The following is a 13692-nucleotide window of genomic DNA, read 5'->3' as shown; positions in this document are numbered from 1 at the left end:
AATCAAGTCCCCAAAGACAGGGCCGATTTATCCGTCAGTAGCAAGAGACCGGGTGCTTTAAGTGGCCTGCCAAACTGTTTTCTTTGAAAATCAGTAGGAAGAAGCCCTGAACTTTTAGATAAAAGTGAATGTAATGTGTACATATAAATTCATTCAACTTTGTACCGGTGCAGTTGAAAAGCATGATTCTTGGAGCTCCTTCTGCGGCGCAACGGTATCGACGGCGTCTTGGGAGCCTTTGGGACACGGGCTCTATTCCCGGCCCTGCACAGTGGGTAGATCCAGCGTAGCTGAAGCTGCGGCTTGGGTCGTACTGTGGCTCCTATCTGATCCCTGGTCCGGAAGTTCCATATGCGGTGGAGCGGCCAAAAATGACAGACAAGAAGAAAGAAAAAAAAAAGGGAGTTCACGTTGTGGCGCAGTGGTTAATGAATCCGACTAGGAACCATGAGGTTGAGGGTTCAATCCCTGCCCTTGCTCAGTGGGTTAAAGATCCGGCGTTGCTGTGAGCTGTGGTGTGGGTGGCAGACGCAGCTTGCATCCCGAGTTGCTGTGGCTCTGGCGTAGGCCAGTGGCTACAGCTCTGATTCAACCCCTAGCCTGGGAACCTCCATATGCCATAGGAGTGGCTCAAGAAAAGACAAAAGAAAAAAAAAAAAGGCTTTTTCTTAATGGAGGACGGGGTCCATGCAGTGCCAAGGGCTGTCTTGTGTGAGTGCCATGGGACCCAAGTGTGTCCAGGCAGGCAGGGGAGCACAGCATTGTGCAGGTCCCCACCAGGGTCGAATTCTGGGCACACTGTACTGCTTGATGCCTCTGCCCACACTCAACCTGGAGTCTCCAGTTATGTCTCTGGGCCCCCAGAGCAGATCTGGTTGTTCACTGTCAGGGATGTTCTCTGGGTAGGGGCACTGGTTGTGGGAAAGGAAGAGGCTTCCTGTGGAGGGGTACTGTCTAGGCTCTTGGGAACCAGAACCACTAGATTTGTGGAGTTTCGCGGTTAAGTTCTTTTGGAAACACAGGTACACCTGCAGAGAGGTGATAGTTGTCCCGTTTGACCCTGGGTCCTGATTTCTCACGTTATGTCACTGGACTCTGAGATGTGAAGCCACACGTCACGCTTGACTTCCTTGGGGAGTCTCTGGTTCCAGGTCCAGCATCTCCTGCCTGGGCGATGGATATGACTGATGTCCCCAGCTCCTTTTCCTTTGCCATCTGTCTGCATATGCTGCCAACTGGCCAACAGCAATTCAGAAAGTGTCTTGGCATGCCCGTCACTAGGGATGCTCAAATGAAGAGAAATACTGTCCCTGTGGGGGTTCCCTTCAGGTGTGGAAGCAGAGACTAGGTGTAAATCCATCCCAAGGTGGTGAGGCAGCGCCAGAGGTGGCCACCTCTTCGCCCCTGCTTTGCAGGGACGGGTTTCTAGAGACCTCACAATCAGGTCTGAGTTGGGGCAGGAAACAAACAACTTATCCTTTTCGTTCTATGATTCTCCAGATTAGAACTTTGCAGCAGCCTCAGGTGGCTTCTTGAGTTGCACTGCATCTCCCTGATTTTGGTTGGCAGGTGTTTCCCTTGTGTGCCTGTTTGTGCTTTGTCCTTCCAGCCAGCTGGGGATCTGCTGTCTGGTGCCTGGGAAGGGGCTTTTCTGGTCTTAGTTTCTATGCTTTTTCTCTGAATCCTGGCTGAGGCCCACCTTGGGTGCGAGGAGGGTCCCAGGCGAAACTGCTTTCCAGGAGGATTTTTGCCAAATGGAGCACTTTAGGATGAGGCCTCAGCCACTCTCAGCTGCTTTCTGATGCAGGCTTGGGTGACAGGAAAGCTTGATTCTTTTTAATGCATGTTTGGTCTTGGTGTGTTGAGGCTGTCTTTTGAGGTAGATACTGTTGTTAGCTCTGTCTTACAGATGGGAAGTGAACTAGAAGCTAATGACAGGCTGCGGTGAAATTTCAGTGCTGGGGGAGTCTGGCCTGCCTACCATCATGTGCCCTTGGCTGGAGCTCTCTTCACTGCCTTGGTGTGTCCTGCCCTGGCTGTCCTTAATCAGTCGTGGAGCCCCAGGCCACCTCTCTTCCCCTGCTCAACCCAGTGGTTCTCCAAGGGAGGGTGCAGAACCTTTCTCTACCGGAATACTCTGATCTAAGGGATGGAACCAGCCCTCCCCTCAGATTCCTGCTGAAATTAACCATGATGGCCAACCATGGTGTGTTGTATACACTGGGATAGAAAGGGTGGGGATCTCTGGTGAGGGAGGATAAGCATGGAGGGGCATTTGGGAGCCACTGGCTGTGAGGCCATGTCATTGACCTTTCTTCCTTTGCGCAGGGGGTGCAGCAGCAGGTGCTTTTTCTAAAACCGTTTTGATTGTTTTTGATTATGAAAGGAGATCCCACCCTGGTTTTAGCCACAGCTCCATCCAGGGTGACTCCACCATACAATTGCCTTCCCCAGGGGAGAACTGTCTCAGCTGAAGCTGGGCCCTGTAAGAGCTTGTTTTTGGCTAGGCGGCCTCACAGGGGATGCTGTCTTTCTGTGCTGCTGGGGTAGTGGCCAGGAGAGGCCAGTGACTTGCATAAGGTCATGCAGCTGGGGAGCAGTATAGCAGGGATTCAAGTCCTGGTGAGCTGGCTCCTGTTTCAGGGTTCTGAACCCTGCGCCAGCAGGGACCAGAGGGACTTGCAGCCTGTGCCAAACTGACAAATCCTTAGTGCGCCAGCCATGGCCAGAGCACCTTGCCTCTGGAGCAGCATGTGGGCGGATGTTTGACAAGCAGATGTGGCCAAAGCTCGTAGACTGGGAGGTTGAGCCTGCCTGGTCTGGCCAGGTGCTTCCCCAGTTTGGAGCTCCTGCACCAATACCCTCACCCCCAACTTGAGCCGAACACTTTCATTCTTTTTAGTTGGAAAATAACGTGATACGGTTTCCTGCCTCACTAGCTAATTAATTGTCCTTTTAAAATAAGTCTTTCGTTTGGGAATGATTTCAAACTTACAGACAAGTTGCAGGAATAAAATTATTAAGAACTGCACATTCTCTGCCCAGACCTCCCTGTTAGCATTTTGCTTTATTATTTACGGCTCTACACGCATGCATGTATGTGTGCACGGTGCACACGTAATTGCTTTCTGAACTGTTTGAGGGTAAGTGGCAGATATTGTGGCCTTTTCCCCTTGGACACTGGCCACCGCTGAGAGCAGATGAGGAGCAGTCTCTGTCCACCATTTGCCTCCTTCGGGCACATCAGGGCTGTGTGTTAGGGTCATTGGCCCTTCTTTGAGGAGAAAGGAGTGCTGCTGCACTGTGGCAGGTGCATGTGCTCTTCTGCTGCTTCTCTCTGGTCCTGCCCCTGCCTGGCTCCCCGCAGCCCCTGTGCTGACCGGGCCTCCCTCCTGCACAGGCAGAGTAACCTCAGCCAGTGCTGTCCTCTTCCTCCCTCGGCACTTGGCACAGGGCGATAGTTAGTAGAGCCCTGACTCTGAGTGGAGTGTGTCAGCCGTGTCATTTAAGACCGGAGGACAGCAGGGGACCGACTAAATGCCTTTTCCTGCTGCCCACTTCCTCTGCATCCCTGTTTTGTGTTTGGAGACAGCCCCTTCCCTTCCAGTCCTTGGAGCAGGTTGGTGATTGAGAGCCCGATTTTGGACCATCAGTTTGCTTGCTAAATGGAATGATGCACAGGCTGGGTTATTACATGACAACTGTATCTTGGTTTATGGCATGACTTGGGATGTTGAGTGAGTCAGTTGCATCTTGTCCTGCCACTCCAAGCTTACTGTGTGTCTCATCAGTGTGGATGTGGTTGGCCTTGGTAGGACAAGTCCGGGGGAGGGGGAATGGCTGGTGGGCCGTGGTTGGGGTTCCAGAGTGTTTTGAGCCCTCGGGGCATCGATCTGGAGGGAGCAGAGCCAAGATCTAGTGTTGCTTCCCAGAGGCTTCAGTTGGGTCAAGGCGAGTCCAGTGTGGTCATCTGAGAGCACAGAGCTGATGTGACACTGTCTCGGGTCAAGTCCTGTCCACTCTGACTCCTTGGTGCCTGGGTTTCCTCATCTGTAACATGGATGTAATAGCAGAATGTGTGTACTTTGAGGAGATATGAGGATGATGTCAGATTGTAAAAAGGTCTGATGTGCAGGCTGTTTATGTTACTCACAAGTCCAGGGGTGCAGGCCCCCTGAAAGCAAATGTGCCAGCGCATGAGGGCATTTTTCTCAGTAGAGGCCCCCATGCAGAGGGTATGGGTACAGTAGCTTTGAGCATTGCTCAGTGAGCCAGCTGCCGATGGTGGTGGGGGTGGCTTGCCCAGAGCCCCCCAGACAGAGCACTTTGGACAGGGCCAGGATTGTTCGCTTTGACAGGGTTTGCTCCTTGTTACATTCGAGCTCGGTCTCCTGGGCCTGGTCTGGCACAGAGTGGGTACTTGGGAATCAGTTATTGAACAAATGCACAAAAGGCTATTTATACTTTGACATAAAGAGCAGCAGCTCCCTTAGCCAGCGGGCCTCGCAGCTGCCCCTGGTTTGGGTGGGAGGTCGAGGGCCAGGGCCTATGGCTCCCTGGAGGGCCATTTCAGGGAAGGGGTGCTGCAGAGCTGGCTGGCCTGTGCCTCACTCGGGGGAGCTCACTCCTGCTGGTGAGAGCAGGTGAGGGTTTCCTCACTGAAGTCACTAGCTGCAGGTCAGGGCTGGGGTGGGGGCGGGGGCGGGGGCGGGGGCGGACGGCTTCTCTGCTGGATGGTGCCCTTTGCCTGTGGGACATGGCCTGCCCTTCAGAGGCTGTTGCACTGCAGGGGCCTTACTTGAGAGCTGGTTTGGGGGCTGCACACACTTGCCCCCTGGCCTCCTCTCCCTCCTCTCTACCTGGTGTGGCCTTGGTCACCAGAGCTCGTCGTTGTCCTTTGTGGTCCTGCCCCCTTCCCGTCTCTTTCTGCAGTCTGGCTTCCTGGTCCCTGGCAGTCATCTGTCAGTCTGATCAGCTTGTTGTCTGTCTGTCCTCAGCTGTTGACAGCTCCATGTCGGACAGGATGGGGCTGAGGACAGAGCCCTCTGTGGATGCTGGGCCACAAGTCCTCCATTTCCACCCTGAGCTCCCACCCTGCTGGAAGCCTTCTTCTCTGGGGACCTCCTTGGGTGTTCAGTATGGTAGAGAGGATTGCCTGCTTCCCTGGTGCACTGGATTGGGGGCAGGAGCCACCGTGAGGGTGTCCCAGAGGGCTCAGTGAGAGATGAAAGGTTCCAAGACCCCCCTAGGCACTTGCCACTGGGTCTCCTGATGTAGAAGTCTTTTGAGTGTCATTTATGACTTCCTAGGGTCCCTGGGTCAGTTAGTTTACCTTCAGGACTTTGTGATCATACAAGTTGGAACGGGAGGGCTGGAAGGGTTGAGGCGGCCTTTGCAGCAACCCTCTGGTGGTCTGTGCCCCCCCGCCAGAAGGGGAGCTGCTCTTCATATTCTCTCTTCTACCCCAGCCGGGTGAGGAAGTGGGGACAGGCTGGTGTGTGAGCTGTGAGAAAGCCCAGGACAGTCTGGAAATAGGACATTGGGGTCTTTTTCCACATTTAAATTTCATATATAGATTATTTTACGTAAATGGAATTAGACTTTTTATACAGTTTTTTTTTTACTTTTTCACTTGGTATTTTGGGGGTCCCTGTTAGTACATGCAGCTTTACTTCATTCTTTATTTATTTTATTTTTTAATTTTTTTCTTTTTAGGGCCACACCCTCAGCATATGGAAGTTCCCAGGCTAGGGGTGTAATCAGAGATTCAGCTGCTGGCCTATGCCACAGCCACAGCAACACCAGATCTGAGCCTTGTCTGCAGCTTACACCACAGCTCACAGCAATGACAGGTCCTTAACCCACTGAGCGAGTTCAGGGATCAAACCTGCAACCTTACGGTTACTAGTTCGGGATTTGTTTCCACTGCGCCACAGTTGGAACTCCTTTAAATTTTTTAAATGAGGCTTTATGAGAACTTTCCTCAGTCTTGTCCCTGGTTTTAGGAGACCTCTTAGCAAAATTTTTCCTCTGCCAGAAGCTGCAGTCTGAACTCTCTAAAAGCTACTCTGTCGGAGGTGGTATGGCTACTTCTCTCGTGAGCTTGTCTTAATCTAAAACCATCTGCAGGAGCCCCAGTTCAGTGCCTATTTTTACATGTATTTATGCTATAACTCAAATTTTTGTGCATATTTACCTAGATGGCATAGTTTCACCATAGATAATTCAGAACCAGAGTGGCCATTTAGAGGAATTTTAACATGAACAAAATTATTTAGTTGGGAGGTGCGTTAAGGACAAAAACGAAACCAAATCCTGAAGATCCAATGACCTGCATTTTTTACTGGTATGAGGAAGTCTTCATTCCAAAAAGAAACAACAAGCTTCATTCCAACATTGCCTTCACAGAGAGGCAGGGAGTTACTTCATTCTTTTTTCAGTAATTTTGGAGGCATTTCATACTTCTAGAAGAGTTGTGAGAACTCCACCTGTTTGCAGTTCATGTAAATTCACTGATTGTGAACATCTGACTTACTACATATTTGCACACTAATTGTGTGCACACACATGTGCAGAGGTGAAGTGTATTTGCACACATAGACATTGTGGCTCTTTGTTTCTAAGTTCCTCACTCGTATTTACTGAGGACAAACCCTTCTCCCAGAAGCATGGTGCAGGTACCACATTAGAATGGTTAACACGGGCGTGGTGCTGTGAGCCATGGCCCTGTTTTGCCAGGTGTGACCCATTTACCATGCTTTTCCCCCCAGTCCAGGATCTAGCTTGGGATCATGTGTTGTGTTTAATTGTCATGTGCATTTAATCTCCTAAAATTTGGAACAGCCCCCTAGCTTCCTTTGTCTTTCATGACATGGACTATTTAAAGAGCACAGGCCAGACATTTTATAGAATATTTCTCCTTTGGGGGTTTATCAATTTCCTTGCAATGAGAGTCAGTCACTGCATCTTGGCCAGAGTGGCCCCCAGGAAATGGAGTCCTCTGCAGTGCAGGTGTCCCAGGCACAACTGCAGCTTGTCCCAGGAATGGCCATGTGGTGAGGGGCTTGGGCTGCATTTCTTTACTGGAAAGGTGGCTTGCCTCTCCTTCGTGATGGGCAGGTGCTTGGTAAGGAGATAGACAGCCTCACTCAGTAGTTTATCTATTGATGAGTGTTTTGTTTTGTTTTGTTTTGGCTGTGCCTGTAGCAAATGGAAGTTCCCAGGTCAGGGATCAAACCTGCACAACAGCAGTGATCCAGGCTGCTGCAGTGACAACTGCCAAGTCCTCAACCTGCTGAGCCCTGAGGGAACTCCTGTTGATGATTCTTGCCTGAATCATTTACTGCTATGATGGCTGCTAAATGATTTTCTCTTAACCATTCTTTATTTCTTGCTCTTCCTTTTTACTTTTTAATATCTGTATGGACTCATGGGTTCTTCTTTTTATTCAGTGCATGATAACATGTTATTGTCTTCATTCATTTGATGTTATAGTTGATTTGGGCATTGCGAAACCCTTCAGGCTGGCTCTGTATCCATGTTCCCAGGCTCATCCTGTATCTTTCCAACCCCTGCACCTGCATTTTTCCATGGAGCATTGGTTCCTTTTAGTGGGAGGTGGTATTCTTGGAGAAACTAGGATTTTAGAACTGGTGTTCATTGCTGCGGGGACGTTGCTGCTGCTGGATCTTTCCATCTAGCTGTGGCGTGTGTCCTCTCTGTGGTGTGGGTATGTCTGCCCATGTCTCTTTGTGTAAGTTCAAGCTGTGTCTTTATTTATTTATTTTGCTTTCTAGGGCCGCACCAACAGCACATGGAGGTTCCCAGCCTAGGGGTCTAATCAGAGCTACAGCTGCTGGCCACAGCCACAGCCACACCAGATCCGGACCGCATCTGCAACCTACACCACAGCTCACGGATCCTTAACCCACTGAGCAAGAGCAGAGATCAAACCCTCAACCTCATGGTTCCTCGTCGGATTTGTTTCCGCTGCGCCATGACAGGCACTCCCAAGCTGTGTCTTTAGTTGCAACCCAACATCGAGGGATCTTGCTTGCTTTCCTCATTTTGTATTTCTGCCTTGTTCTACAGTAGAACTCTGGCTTCCAGCAGCATCACTAGGTTTACAACTTGCTTATTCCTGTGGTGCACACAGGATAGTTGCAGAGGTGCTCTACCCCTTTCCACTATCAACAGCAGACTGACTGAGTTAGAATTTTGTTTTGTTTTTTCCTTTCTTTTTTGTAGCTTTTTTTTTTTTTTTTTGGCTTTTTAGGGCTGCGCCGGTGGCATGTGGAGGTTCCCAGGCTAGGGGTTGAATCAGAGCTATAGCTGCTGGCCTATGCCACAGCCCATAGCAATGCCAGATCTAAGCTGCGTCTGTGACCTACACCACAGCGCACGGCAATGCCAGATCCTTAATCCACTGAACAAGGCCAGGGATTGAACCCTCAACCTCGTGGTTCCTAGTCAGATCTTTTCCGCTGTGCCATGACAGGAACTCCTGTAGCTCTTTTTTTGTTTTAGATTGATGGTATTTACTCAGTACTGAGTCCAAAAGCTATTGGGATTAATTCTCTTCTTTGCGTCTGTTAAACAGGTTCAAATCTGTGTTGGTTTGGGAGTTCCCTGGTGGTCTAGTGGTTAGGACTTGGCACTGTCACTGCTATGGCCCAGGTTCAACCCCTGGTTGGGGAACTGAGATCCCATATCGAGCCACTTCTCCTTGCAGCCAAAACCAAATAAACAAAAACCTGTGTTGATCTGAAACCACCTTTATTAACTAAATAATATTGAGAAAGATATTTGCTTACTCATTATTATACCAGGCTTCTATTTCATCACACTAAGTGGTAAGGAAACACCTTGTTGTCCAGTGGGCTGTAGTATTTTCTTGGGTAAACTAAAATACCATTTTAGTAGTAGCAGGTATTTATAGTTTTAACATGTCATCCCTCACTAGTATATACTGCTACTTGCTTTAAATGTTTTTTTCAGTTTTGCTTCTGTGGTATGAAGAGAATTATATATGTTGAGTAAATGCTCACTCAGCATCACTGGAAAGGCCAAGTAAAATTTATATCACATTCTTTAGATTTTAGTATTAATAAGTGCTGTTAATATTTTTTATTTTGTTATTAAAATCTTCTGATGGAGTGTATTAGAAATTACTTTGTTGGTGAGCCCACTGTGGCATGGTGGAGTCAGTGGCATTTCTGGAGCACTGGGACATGGGTTTGATCCTTGGCCCAGCGCATTGAGTTAAGGATCTGGCATTGGTGCAGCTGTGGTGTGAGTTGCAACTGTGGGTCAGATCTGATCCTTGGCCTGAGAACTCCGTATGCCATAGGGCGGCCAAAAAAAAGAACGGGAGGGAGGAAGGAAGAAATTACTTTGTGTGTTTTTTGTGTCGTCGTTGTTTGTATTTTTAGGGCCACACCCTTGGCACATGGAGATTCCCAGGCTGGGGGTCAAATTGGAGCTGTAGCTGCTGGCCTATACCACAGCTCACAACAACACTGGATCCTTAACCCACTGAGTGAGGCCAGGGATCAAACCTCCGTCTTCATAGATGCTAGTCAGATTCATTTCTGCTGAACTGTGATAGGAACTCCCAGAGGAAATTATTTCGTAACGCTAACTGCAGTGTGGTGTCCTGGACTGGACCCTGACATGGGAAAAGAACGTTAGTGGAACAAATGGTGGGATTCCCATAGTTGAGAATTCAATTAATAGAAATTAGGGTGTTGGTTTCCTAGTTGTGACAAATGTGCCTGGAAGTTTAAATAGCAAGGGAACAGGATGAAGGGCATACAGGAGTTTTTCTGTAGACTTAAAATTATCCCACATTGAAAAGTTTATTTAAAAAGTTATTTTGTAGAAATAATTCAGTATTTTAAGTTGAATTATTTTTTTATCCTGAGACCTGGTTGTCCTAGTTTTGTCATCAATTGCCATTTTTGCAAATTGCTCTTTTTTATTTGTTTTCTCTTTAAGAAAAGAATGGAGGGTTAGCTGTCCAGGGGTCATTTGGGCTTGAGTTTGTTTACTAAGCTCCCAGCCCCACCATCCGTCATTGTTTGTATTTCCTGTCCTTCCCCTGGCGCATTGCCATGCTGAGTCTCTAGGGACATGGTGCTATGGGGGAGGCTGTCTGAAGCTGGGCCAAGCTTGGCCCAGGAACTTAGGTGTGGTTGTGCACAGACTTTATGACAGCCCCGTTTGAGGATGGGGAGACAGTGAGGCAGGTGTGGGATGCTGAGGCCTCGAAAAGATAATTGCTTGCCTGGTGGCATCACTTGGCTTTTAAATAGAAGAAGCAGAAGCCAAAACTGAAGACCTGTTTCAGATGCTCTGCCTCCTGCACCACAATTCCAAAATGAGATCAAAGAGCTGTGTGCTGTGGGGAGTTGGGTGGAGATGCACCACCTGGAGCCCGCCTGTCCAGAAGGAGGCACCTGCCCAGTGCTCACCGCTTCTGGCTCCAGCACTGGCTCTTTGGACCTGACTGAGTTGGCCAGGTGCCTCCTTCAGTGGCTGCTCCCAGAGACCTCACCGCCCTGTGATTGCCCTCTGCTCTACTCACCCTCCTCCTCTTTCATTTCCAGGTGGCCCTCCTCACCCACTGTACTTTGTCTTCCTTCCATAACCTTGGTCACCAGTGCCACAGTGCTGACACCCCATCTCACCTGTTCCCTGCCTGCTGTGGTGTCCTTATCAGTGCCCTTCAGTGCCCTTGTCAGCTCATAGGTGGCTGGTCAGGAGTCACTTCATCCCCTGCTGGCCTGGTCCTGTGTATCTTCTTGGCAGAGATGTATATTCAAGTCTTTTGCCTGTTTTTGAATTGGGCTGTTTGTTTTTCTTTTTTTCTTTTTATTTTTTTGTCTTTTTTTTTTGCCTTTTCTTGAGCCACTCCCGCGGCATAGCTCACTATTCCCAGGCTAGGGGTCTAATCAGAGCTGTAGCCACCGGCCTATGTCAGAGCCATAGCAATGCGGGATCCGAGCCGGGTCTGCGACCCACCCCACAGCTCACAGCAACACCAGATCCTTAACCCACTGAGCAAGGCCAGGGATCGAACCCACAATCTCATGGTTCCTAGTCAGGCTCGTCAACCACTGCGCCATGATGGGAACTCCCATGGGCTGTTTGTTTTTAGGTTTTTGAGTTTTAGGAGTTCTCTATATATTCTGTTACTAGCCCTGATCTAGTACAAGATGTGCAGATATTTTCTCCTATTCATAGGTTGCCTGTTTACTTTGTTGTTTCTTTAAGTTTGATGTAGTCCCCTTTGTCTGCTTCTGCCTTTGTTACCTGTGCTTTTTGTGTCATATCCAAGAAACCTTTGCTAAATCCAATGTCATGAGACCTTTCTCCTATGTTTTCTTCTAGGAGTTTTAGTTTCAGGTCTTACCTTTGAAGCTTTAATCATTTTGAGCTAATTTTTCTATATAGTTTAGGGTAAGATGCCAGCTGCATTCTTTTGCAAATAGATGTCCACTTTTCCCAGCACTTTTTGCTGAAGAGACTATCCTTTTCCCAGTGCATAGGCGTGGCACTCTGTTAGAGGTCATGTGACCATATACTTGCGGATTTCTTTTCTTTCTTCTTCTTTTTTTTTTTTTTGGTCTTTTGTCTTTTTAGGGCCGCACCCACGGCATATGGAGGTTCCCAGGCTAGGGGTCTAATCAGAGCTGTTGCTGCCGGTCTACACCACAGCCACAGCAATGCTGGATCCTTAACCCATTGAGCAAGGCCAGGGATTGAGCCCGCAACCTCATGGTTCCTAGTTAGATTCGTTTCTGCTGCGCCACGATGGGAACCCCAACATGAGGATTTAACAACTTTCTGTTCTGTTCCATTGGCTTATATGTTCTGAGTTTATGCCAATTTATGCCAATCACTGTTTTGTTTACTGTAGCTTTGTAATTTAATATGTTTTGAAATCAGAAAGTGTGAGGCTTCCAGTTTTGTGTTCCTTTTTCTTTTTTTGCCATGCCCCCAGCACCCAAAAGTTCCTGGGCCAGGGATTGAACCCATGCCACAGCAGTGACCTGAGCCATAGCTGTGACAACACTAGATCCTTAACCTACTGAGCCACCAGGGAGCTCCTTTGTGTTTCTTTCTTAAGATGGTTTTGGTTATTCAGGGTCCTTTGAGTTTCCATATTAATTTTGGGATGAAGTTTTCTATTTTGGCAAAAAAATATTGTTAGAATTTTAATAAGGATTGCATTGGATTTGTAGATGGGGTAGTATTAAGACATCTTAAGACATCTTAAGTCTTCCAGTGCATGAATATGGGTCTCCTTCTGTTTATTTGTGTCTTCTTTAGTTTTAGCAGTCTTTTGTAGTTTCTTTTCTTTCTTTCTTTTCTTTTTTTTGTCTGTTTAGGGCCACACCCGTGGCATATGGAAGTTGCCAGGCCAGGGATGAAATCAGAGCTACAGCTGCCAGCGACACCACAGCCACAGCAACACCAGATCTGAACTATGTCTGCGACATATACCACAGCTCATGGCAATTCCAGATCCTGAACCCACTGAGTGAGGCCAGGGATCAAACCCACGTCCTCATGGATACTAGTCGGGTTTGTTTCCACTGTATCACAATAGGAACTTCTGTAGGTTACTAGTGTACTAGTCTTTCACCTCTTTGGTTAAGTTTATTCCTGAGTATTTATTTTTTATGATGCCGTTGTAAATGAAATTGTTTTCTTTCTTTTTTTTCTTCTTTTTTTGGGTCATGCCCATGTCATGAGGAGGTTTCTAGGCCAGGGATCAAATCCACGCCACAGTAGCAACCCAAGCAACTGCAGTGGCAACACCAGATTCTTAATCCACAGTGCCAAAAGAGAACTATAGGAGTTGTTTTCTTTCTTTCTTTTTTTTTTTTCATTTATAATGATTTTTATTTTTTCCATTATAGCTGGTTTACAGTGTTCTGTCAATTGTCCACTGTTCAGCAAGGTGACCCAGTTACATGTACATGTATACATTCTTTTTTCTCACATTATCATGCTCCATCACAAGTGACTAGACACAGTTCCCAGTGCTATACAGCAGGATCTCATTGTTTATCCATTCCAAAGGCTGTAGTTTGCATCTATTAACCCCAAATTCCCTAGCTGTCCCACTCCCTCCCCCTCCCCCTTGGCAACCACAAGTCTGTTCTCCATGTCCATGATTTTCTTTCCTGTGGAAAGGTTCATTTGTGCCATATATTAGATTCCAGATAAGTGATATCATATTTATTTGTCTTTCTCTTTCTGACTTACTTCACTTAGTATGAGAGTCTCTAGTTCCGTCCATGTTGCTGCAAATGGTGTTATTTTGCTCCTTTTTATGGCTGAGTATTCCATTGTGTATATATACCACACCTTCTTAATCCATTCATCTATCCATGGACATTTGGGTTGTTTCCATGTCTTGGCTATTGTGAATAGTGCTGCAGTGAATATACAGGTGTGTGTGTCTTTTTCAAGGAAAGTTTTGTCTGGATATATGCCCAAGAGTGAAATTGCTGGGTCATATGGTACTTCTATATATAGTTTTCTGAGGTACCTCCATAATGTTTTCCATAGTGGTTGTACCAATTTACATTCCCACCAACAGTGCAGGAGGGTTCCCTTTTCTCCACACTGTCTCCAGCATTTGTTATTTCTGGATTTATTACTGATGGCCATTCTGCCTGG

The 13692-nt window shown here is 47.7% G+C and overlaps 1 protein-coding gene and 1 non-coding gene across 3 annotated transcripts in view; both read left to right on the top strand.

Annotated features, from left to right (window-relative positions):
* DGCR2 (DiGeorge syndrome critical region gene 2) overlaps positions 1-13692 on the top strand; it is a 54685-nt gene that overhangs the window by 604 nt on the left and 40389 nt on the right. The gene's annotated exons all lie outside the window — the stretch shown is intronic.
* Positions 8626-8697, top strand: TRNAD-GUC (transfer RNA aspartic acid (anticodon GUC)). Its single transcript has one exon. It is a non-coding gene; the product is annotated as a tRNA-Asp (tRNA).

This window comes from Phacochoerus africanus, chromosome 15 (genome assembly GCF_016906955.1).
Source record: "Phacochoerus africanus isolate WHEZ1 chromosome 15, ROS_Pafr_v1, whole genome shotgun sequence".
Classification (NCBI taxonomy): Eukaryota; Metazoa; Chordata; class Mammalia; order Artiodactyla; family Suidae; genus Phacochoerus; species Phacochoerus africanus.
The sequence above is the reverse complement of the archived record's forward strand: the minus strand, read 5'-3'. Positions and strand labels throughout refer to the sequence as shown.